At 38.5% G+C, this 9,817-nt stretch overlaps 1 non-coding gene across 1 annotated transcript; it reads right to left on the bottom strand.

Annotated features, from left to right (window-relative positions):
• Window positions 1-6,265: 6,265 nt before the first annotated feature.
• On the bottom strand, window positions 6,266-6,345 carry TRNAL-UAG (transfer RNA leucine (anticodon UAG)). Its single transcript has one exon. It is a non-coding gene; the product is annotated as a tRNA-Leu (tRNA).
• Window positions 6,346-9,817: the final 3,472 nt, after the last annotated feature.

Genomic DNA, 9,817 nt, shown 5'->3' with positions numbered 1-9,817 from the left:
GATTTCTCAAAATTAAGGTCCTACACTCAAAGTCATTCCTCCAAACTAATTCCTTTAGATTAAGGGAACAATAAGGAAGAGGTTTCGTGACGAAATCGAGCCTAAAAAACCCCTAGAATCGGCTACCCAATAAGAAATCCTCTGTTTTTACTCCAGCGAGAAATCATATTTTGGACGAAATTTGGAAGCAAATATCTTAGGCTACAATCCGATGAGAAGGTAAAAAATCAATCCCTAGCTCTTCCTTGTAACACCTTCTTTAAGTTTTATGAAGGAATCGAGGGGACGAACAGTGTGATAGGAGTTGGGGAGGGCGAGTTTACGACGGCGGCGCGAACGGTCGCACGCGCCTTCTCCCTGTCTGGAGGAAGAAGACGATGACGTGGGCGGTTTCAGTTGAACTGGCCATGTCAACCCAAAACTCAACCTTCCCTCGGTTTTTCTCAATTTTAACCCCCTTCCAGATGGATTCTCATGAAAAACTCTATGGTTCTAGAAAGTAGACATAATAAGGAGTGTGTGAAAGGAAAGTTGAGGTAAATCGGGTACCGGAAGGTCAAGAACAGAGGTCCTGAATGTCGACAACGAGGTAAGTAGCCACCTTGGATCTTTTTGTTAAGAAATACTTGCAGGAATCGCTTGGATTTTCATATGAACACCAAGTACGAACTAGGATTAGATGAAAGAAAAACTCAAAGAACCGCGAGTTAAGACCTTAAACCTATCAAATTGCTCGGTAATTAGGTAACATTAGAATAACCCACTAGATGAACTCCGCTGCCTATAAAATTTTAATTCTGAGCATATTATAGCATTTTGAGGTTCTAAATGAAGTTTAGTAGTCATTAGATAAGGATAAGTGGGTAAACCAAGAAATGGTGCAAAATGACCATAATGCCCCTAAGGATATCTACCTACAGTTCCTGACCTAGATGACCTCAAAATGCTATGAAACCCTGAAGTAGATCCTATTTTATGATGTTTGATGATTTTGTAAAGTTGAAAGGGATTGGAACACGTTAAGTAGCAAAACCAAGAATTAGGGGTGAAATGGCCAAAATGTCCCTAGGACTCTTATGAGATTTCAAGGTCTATACGTGCTCCGGATGATTTGCTACTTCTTATAAGGTCGATTATGAAGTACATGAAGATAAGTTTGAGGTCTCAAGTTGATTGGAGTAAGTTTGGAACCTAAACCAAGTTAGGATCCAAGAAACACCTAAAGGAAACACCACAAGACTTCAGACTCTTCTAGAACCCTCTAAATAACTCCCTAAGAATCTATGACCTTCTAGAACAACATACACTAAGATGGGTTCATATGGTTACAAATACAAGTTACAACTTATGTCTCAAGGAATTAAGGACCTTAGAAACTTACAAGATTAAGAACCAAGAACAAACAACACACAAGCTTTACAACTACCCAAGCAAGAAGAATGCTAGGTACCACTCAAGGACGAGGGATCAAGGTCCCCAAACTCAGAAACAGAAACTCAAGAATGCTAGGTAATACTCTAATCATGTCCAAAGTGACCCATGACCTCCCACCAAGCGGTGCCCAATAATTCCTCTTCTAGGTGGGATGCCTTGCACCATGTTTCCTTTGCAGGATGTCATGCCTCAAGTTTCCCTCACCTATTAGAGATGCCCTGCAGACTTGCAGGATGATGTTCAAGTATGCACCGAGCAAGTGACCTTTATGGTCTATCAAGGGGAGTAGTCTAAGGTCACGGAGGAACAAGAAGAGAGTAAGTTACCTTATCCACGAATCAAGAACCTCCTAAGACCTCCCACGGTACAACATGTTCATGACTTAGACTACGCTACTTGGAACGCATGAAGCCTTTAGCGTAGGTAAGCAGACTGTATTATAGGGCAAGCCCTTGATGCAGTATTAAGACTACATCGCTTGGAACGTAAGAAGCCTTGGATGTAGGATTTCAGACTATGTCGCTTGGAACGCATGAAGCCTTGGGCATAGGTTAAGCAGACTGTATTATAGGGAAAGTTCTTGATGTAGGTTTTCAGACTATGTCGCTTGGAACGCATGAAGCCTTGGGCATAGGTTAAGCAGACTGTATTATAGGGCAAGCCCTTGATGCAGTTTTAAGACTACATCGCTTGGAACGTAAGAAGCCTTGGATGTAAGTTTTTAGACTATGCCGCTTAGAATGCATGAAACCTTGGGCATAGGTTAAGCAGACCATATCGAAGGGCAAGCCCTAAGATGCGGTAAGACTACGTCGCTTGGAACGCATGAAGCCTTGGACGTAAGTTAAAGCTGTGTCGCTTAGAACGCATGAAGCCTTGGACGCAAGATTCTCAGGTACATGTCTAGTGCCGTAAATCCTAGGGGAAGTGTCTTGGAGAACGAATCAATAATAGAACAAGAACCAAGAATACCAAGAACAAGAGAAAGATAAAGGACTAGAACATGGATCAAGATCCTAGTTCTAAGGACAAGAACCAGGAACAAATGACCAAGAACCAAAAACCATAGTGCTAAGGCCCTTAAAGGAAAACAAAGGTTTTAGGGTTTAAGAACCAAGGTCCTCAAGAAAGATCAAGATAAGAACCCTAAGTCAAGAACAAGAATTATAGGGGCTTAAGTACTTAAAACAAGAACAAGATCAAGAACAAGCAAGAACAAAGAATGTGGTACCCTAGCATATCAAGGACACGATTAAGAGCCTACAAGTAGGCTACTTACTGAGTCTTGTACTCATTCCTTATTCTCCAATTTTTTTCCAGGTAATAAGGAGCTGGTCGAGGTCGGGAGCGGAATCTGGATCTGGTGCCATAGACTAACCTCACCTGTCGTCTCAACCCTTTTATTTTAAAATGTTTTGCGTCTGTTCCTTATTCTGTCTTTTAACTATTATGTTGTATTTTAAATTACTAATGTGCGCACACTATTTTGGTATAATGTAAATTATGTTTTAAATTTTAATGATTTTATTTCGCAAAAAAATTTACCCGTCTTTTTGAGCCATCGCATCAGCCATGTCCTTACAGAGAGCTTCATTTGTGTAAATGAGTGCAAACAATGGCCAACAATTCCTTGAGTGTACACGTGAATAAAGTGTTGAGTGTTCACGTGATAAAGTGTTGTGAGGTCTTTTGTATTTTCTTAACCTACTTTTGCAGCAAAGTTTTACAAATAGATTCGACCATGAATCCTCTTGAAGAAGTGGAGAATGATACGAATCAAGACATCTCAATCATGGAATGCTTTTAAGGAAATATAAGCTTAAGGAAGATGAGTTTTATTTATCCTAGTTACAAATTTTTTTTTGTGGATCTCACTAATGTATTTTATGAATTTTATTCACATTTAGGTTACATTTACGGTAACAACAAGGAAAAAAATAAAAGAGTTAGCGATCTCGTGGGAGCAACCACCCTCGCATCAGAAATCTCGCGATAGACATAAATGCATTTTATGACTTTTTATTTCCTTAATGCATTTTCAGTGAGCGCCGAAGATCTAGTAGAAGTAGAAAATAGGCCAAAGAGACAAAACCGATAGACTTTTGGATCCAGGTTCAACACGGGTGGCCCAACAAGCACTAAATCACTCCCAGCAGCGCACGACCTGAAAAGGACACTCTTTGAGAAATGCATGTGTGACCTGACAAACTAGTCATGCTCTTCTCATGTGTAGCGCACACGCTTCCCACATCAGTCGCAACTCACAAGACTCGTGTGTCAACTCCATCATCATTTGTTTTCTAGTTTTTGGACATATATGTTTATTATCATTTCTTATATGTTTTCGATTTATTTACGAATTTTATTTTTATTATGTAAGTCTATGGGACTGATGAAACATTTAAAATGAATATTTCCACATAAAAAGATCACATCATGCATATGGTACGACTCTATTTTAGTAAAAAAAATAAGATCGTTACATTTTCATAGGGGTTAATTATAGTCCTAAAAGTATGAATGACACAACTCTTAAAATTTCTCATTTTCATAGTGGCTAACTATAGTCCAAAAAGTATGAATGATACAACTCTTAAAATTCCTAGTGGAAGGTTAAGGGTTTCATGTTGAGGCTATATATAACCACTTATGTTGTCTTGTAGACTTGAAAAAGGTAGTAAAAAGATCATTTATGCCTTCTTTTAACTAAGTAATAAGTTTTTTTTTTTTTTTTGTAATGCTATGTAGTTTAGGTTGAATGTTTAGTATCATCTAAGCTTGACATGATCGATCTTGCCTGCGGAGTGATTCAAATCTCAAACAAGTATTTTTTTCTCTAAGATATTCAATCAACAAAGTAATTCGTTATCATGAAGCATGATTTAACTTCGATTTGATGACGGAGACGCCTCGTGGAGGGACACTGAAAGAAGGACAATCAAACCAAAAAAGATAGGTGAGTGATGTGTGGTTCGCTGCCACTTTTATGTATTGTAGGATAAGTAGTGTCCCTTATTTTTGCTGACTATGTTATTTCACATGTAGTATGATGATATCAAAGCTAGGTTTCAATCGTGGGACCTGTGAGTTATGGGCCCACCACGCTTCTGCTGATATTAATCATTTTGATCTCTAGCTTTCATCATAGATGTTTAGTTCACTTATGGCAAACTTTGAGACAGTATATAAAAAGGTATTAACGGCCCTTCAACTCTTATATCTATCTCCATGACTTGAGACATTCTAACTTTACTTTTGATATTTGTACTACTTTTTCTATATTTGTACTACTTTTTTTTTTTATTTTTTTTTTATAGTAGTATGATTGGGTGTCCTTTGCTTTTCTTCGTCGCGAGATAGCTTTCATCTACGCTTTCCGTTATGATGTTTGATGATTTGAGCAGACTGTGAGTCTTACCTAATTAGGGGGCTCTCATCTACAATGAGATGCAACGTGTTGTGTCGCACATGATTGAACATGCATGCATAGGCGGCGTGTGTGATCAAACAAGTTTGAATTCCACATAAGTGATGTTTGAATTCCGAAGGAAAATCCTGCCCAAGGTCCAACAAAGCCACAAAGTCGAAAAATGTGAATGGGGATTGAGTACTCCTAAAGGTTTTAAAAAAATAAAAATAAATGACAGTTATGGGATTAAAAACCAATCCCTTTTTAAACCAGAGACTAAATCTAGCACCTTGGACCACTAAGCCAAACTATCCCAACAATTGTGTTTGGACTACTAAGATAGTCGAGCTATCTCAAGACATGAGATTGCATCACGATGCATGGGTCGTGTTGTTGGGAACCGAGATGACCATGAGATGCAATGTTGTTGTGTTACAAATGATTTAACATGCATGCATAGGCGGAGTGTGCGGTCAAATAAGTTTTAATTCCACATTATTCATGTTTGAAACCCTAGGCAAACCCTGCCTAAGGTCCAACAAAGCCACAAAGCCACAAAGCTAGATGAAAAATATGAAAGGGAATTAAGTACTCCTTAAGGTTTGTCATGATCGTGTCAAGATCACAAAGCCGCACATTTGAAAAAGTATGACTTTGACACGATGCACTGGTCGGAGTTGGGCTAGACTCTCTCCATATTAGACGCGTTTTAAAACCACGATGTTAACAACGATAAATAAAAAGTCAAAACAAACAATATGTGTTAGCAGCGGGCACGAGGCTTTACAAAAAATTTAAAATAAATGACAGCTGTGGGATTTGAATCCATGCCCTTTTAAACCAGAGTCGAAGTCTAGCACCTTAAACAACTCGGCCAAACTATCCCGACGAATGTGTTTGGACAAATCAAGATGGTCGAGCTATCTCGAGACATGAGATTACAATACGATGCATGGGTTGTGCTGTTGGGAACCGAGATGACGATGAGATGCAACAATGTTGTGTCGCACATGATTGAACATGCACGCATAGACGGCGTGTGTGGTCAAACAAGTTTTAATTCCACATTATGGATGTTTGAATGCAGAAGAAAACTCTTCCTAAGGTATAACAAAGCCATAAAGTCGAGTGAAAAATGTGAATAGAGATTGAGTACTCCTTTAGATTTGTCGTGAGCGTGACAAGATCACGAGACACTGGTTGGAGTTGGGTTAGAGTTGGGTTAGAATCTCTTCATAATAGACGAGTTTTAAAACCATACCCTTTTAAACTAGAGCCCAAATCTATCTGGCATCTTAAACCACTCTCGACTAAACTGTACGACAGATGTGCCTTGACAAACCAAGATAGTCAAGCTATATCTAGACATGAGATTGCAATACGATGCATGGGTCAGACGATGAGATTGAAAAAGTATGATTATGACAGCTGTGGGATTTGAACCCACGCCCTTTCGGACCAGAGCCTAAATCTGGTGCCTTAGACCACTCGGCCAAACTGTCCCAACGAATGTGTCTAGAAAAACCAAGATGATCGAGTATCTCAAGACATGAGATTGCATCACGATACATGGATCGTGTTGTTGGGAACCGAGATAATGATGAGATGCAACATTGTTGTGTCGCACATGATAGAACATGCATGCATAGGCGACGTGTGTGGTCAAACAAGTTTTGATTCCACATAAGTGATGTTTCAACGTTGAAGGCAAACCTTGCCTATGGTATAACAAAGCCACAAAGCCGAGGTGAAAAATGTGAATGGAGATTGTGTACCCCATAAGGTTTTTGGATAGCGTGTCAAGATCACGAAGCCGCACATTTGAAGAAGTATGACCGTTACACGATGCATTGGTCGGAGTAGGGCTAGACTCTCTCTATAGTAGACGCGTTTTAAAATCATGAGGTTTTTATAATATGTGCTAGCAGCGGGCTTGAAGGTTTACAAAAAATGAAAATAAATGACAGCTGTGGGACCACGCCCCCTTCAAACCAAAGCCTAAATCTGGCACCTTAGACCACTTGGCCAAACTGTCCCGAGGGATGTGTCTAAACAACCAAGATGGTCAAGCTATCTCGAGAAGCTATCTCGAGACTTGAGATTGCATCACGATGCATGGGACGTGTTGTGAGGAACCGAGATGACGATGAGATGCAACGTTGTTATGTCGTACACAATTGAACATGCATGCATAGGCAGCGTGTATGGTGAAACAAGTTTTGATTCCACATAAGTGATGTTTGAATGTCGAAGGTAAACCTTGCCTAAGGTCCAACAAAGCCACAAAGCCACAAAGCCAGGTAAAAAATATGAATGTAGATTAAGTACCCCATAAGGTTTTTGGTGAGCGTGTCAAGATTAGAGGCCGCACATTTGAAGAAGTATGACCGTTACACGATGCACTGGTCAAAGTAGGGCGAAACTCTCAATATAGTATTCGCATTTTAAAACCATGAGTTGGACAACACCCATAGAGTATTTAAAAGAGTTTGGTGAAGTTCCTAATTTAAAATTCTTTTCTTGATGGGAATGTTATTTATTGTTGGTATCAAAGCCATATTTGTCTTTGAGTATGAGTATTCCTGTGAAACCAAAAATTATACCGACCTTGTAGTTGATGGGAATGCTATTTATTGTTGGTATCAGAGCCAGGTTTCTGGCCTGGGACCTGTGGGTTATGGGCCCACCACACTTCCACTACGCCACTCTGATTTGTTAATTAATATCATTTTGATCCCTAACAGATGCTTTTAAAACCGTGAGACTCACGACGATACGTAACGGGCCAAAGTAGACAATATTTGCTGGCGGTCGACTTGGCTATTACATAACCTAAATCACCATAAGTGAATTCATTCCAAGGAATCTTATGCTTACACTCTTCATTGAGAGCGGTAGTTATCCTTCGAGAAATATACTTTTGAAGTCCTTCAATGAAGCGCATCATCCATAATTAAAGGGTACTATCATATCTTGTCGTAACCTTAGTTACAATTATATCTTTGTACCATCAGAAGTAGCTAACTTTTTGCATCTTATAATCATAAGAATTTTCTCAAACGTTCAGTATGGATTTCTAGTTTGCCTACGACAAACTTTAAGACAATATATAAAAGGGTATTAATGGCTATTCAACACTTATATCATTCTCCATAACTTGAGATATTCCAATTTCACTTTTTATATTTGTACTTCTCTTTCTATAGTAGTATGGTTGAGTATCCTTTGCTTTTCTTCGTTGTTGATATGCTTCTCCAACCCATCCTTGAGTACTCCTGTGAAACCAAAAGTTACAATTTGAGCAATAGCGTGGTCAAACTTACCTCGAAGACTATAGGCGCTAGCTCCCATCAACATTTTGTTGATTACATTTACGACTAGATGACCGGATAGACCATCTATATTTCACTTATGTATGAATGTTCCTTCATAGGTGGATTGAGTCATTTGAGTTTTTTCTTCGAACCGAACATTGGGGAAAGAGGGCTTAGGACACCAATTTTTCTTCATCTAGGTTTTTGGACTTTGTCCTCTAATTTAACAATTTTGTTGATGAGGTCTAGTTTTTTTGGGCATCTTTTCTTCTTTGGAGAAATCATTTTTAAAATTTTTGAGGTCATTCTCATATGGTTCATTATGACACTAAAAGTTTAATTACTTAAGGTTCTATCAAAATTGAAAGATTGTTTAGCTTTTCTTCAATCAGAGCAAGTGCCTCTTCTGTTGAGCCGAGACTAATTACTTTGTCTAAAATAGCTGGTATGAATAAAAGAACTTTCCTCAACTTTTGCGAATCTCACGCCATTAATATTTGCAATAGTTTTTTTTTTTTTTTATTTCTTTTGTTGTCGTCTTTCCTTGATTTTTTCTTCAATCTTCTTAACTTGTCTTGCAATGGTTGAGAGAATCTTATTTGAGAAGTTATTTTGATGTTGGATATTTAGGATATCCTTCGAGGTTGTAATGCATTTTTAAGGAATTCTTTATCAGTGGACAATTCATTTGTGATAATATCGATCTGGTTGAAGGTAGATGTAGTATCCAATTCGGTTTGAGTTGGAGATCTGGGATTGCCCTCATAATCGACTAAAACTACTTCTTTGTTGTAATCAACCGGCTCTATTTGCATAGACTTTGACATGTTGATTTTTTATGGAGATCTCGAGATTCATGAGGTACTAGATCTCGAGCTTAAGAATCTTTATCTTTGGAAAGAAAATTTAATTTTCGTTGAATTTTACTTTTACGCTTTCCATCATCATGTTCGATGACTTGAGCAAACTGTGGGTCTTTCCTGATTGGAAGGCTCACATATTTAAGGATCCAGGTAGAATTCTTAGTAATCTGATCCCATGAAAGGGTTTTGGAAACAGGTTGACGATTTCTCCAGATTTACCTCTATGAGCATAGTAAATCTTTTTGGAGAAGATCTAAGAGTTGTGGGGGAGACATTTGAATGCTTCTGATGAGATGTTAAGGTTCTCTATGTGAACATCAAACATGAGGCCAGAAAGGATATGACGATCCTTTAACGAAAAGTAAATAGTTTTGATATGTCTTTCGACAAATGGTCATTTACAAGATCTGCCACAAAGGAAAAACACTGAATTTCTCAACTCAATGTCTAGGCTACTAGCAGTTTTAGCCCAGACATCTTCGGTAGGTGATTCTTAAAAGATTCTCCAAGAGTCTGCCTCAATCGGTTTAGCGTCTTCTCCTTCCATCATTGAAGAAGAACACACAATATATGACCTTAATGATCGTTCTTAGATTCACATCCTCAAGGTTTGTAACAACAAACGCCACCGACAACAATTGTCATTTGAAAATGATGATTCCTTCGACACTGTGAGTCATTTGAAAATTTTATATTCCATCATCAAGTTTTTGGCATGATTATTAGATTATGACATGTTTAACAAGATTTGTGTGAGGATTGTGATATGGTTGCAATGGCACGTTACCCCTGTCCTA

This window comes from Cucurbita pepo, chromosome 15, assembly GCF_057944985.1.
Source record: "Cucurbita pepo subsp. pepo isolate OVF chromosome 15, ASM5794498v1, whole genome shotgun sequence".
Classification (NCBI taxonomy): domain Eukaryota; kingdom Viridiplantae; phylum Streptophyta; class Magnoliopsida; order Cucurbitales; family Cucurbitaceae; genus Cucurbita; species Cucurbita pepo.
This window is presented reverse-complemented; position numbering and strand designations above follow the sequence as displayed.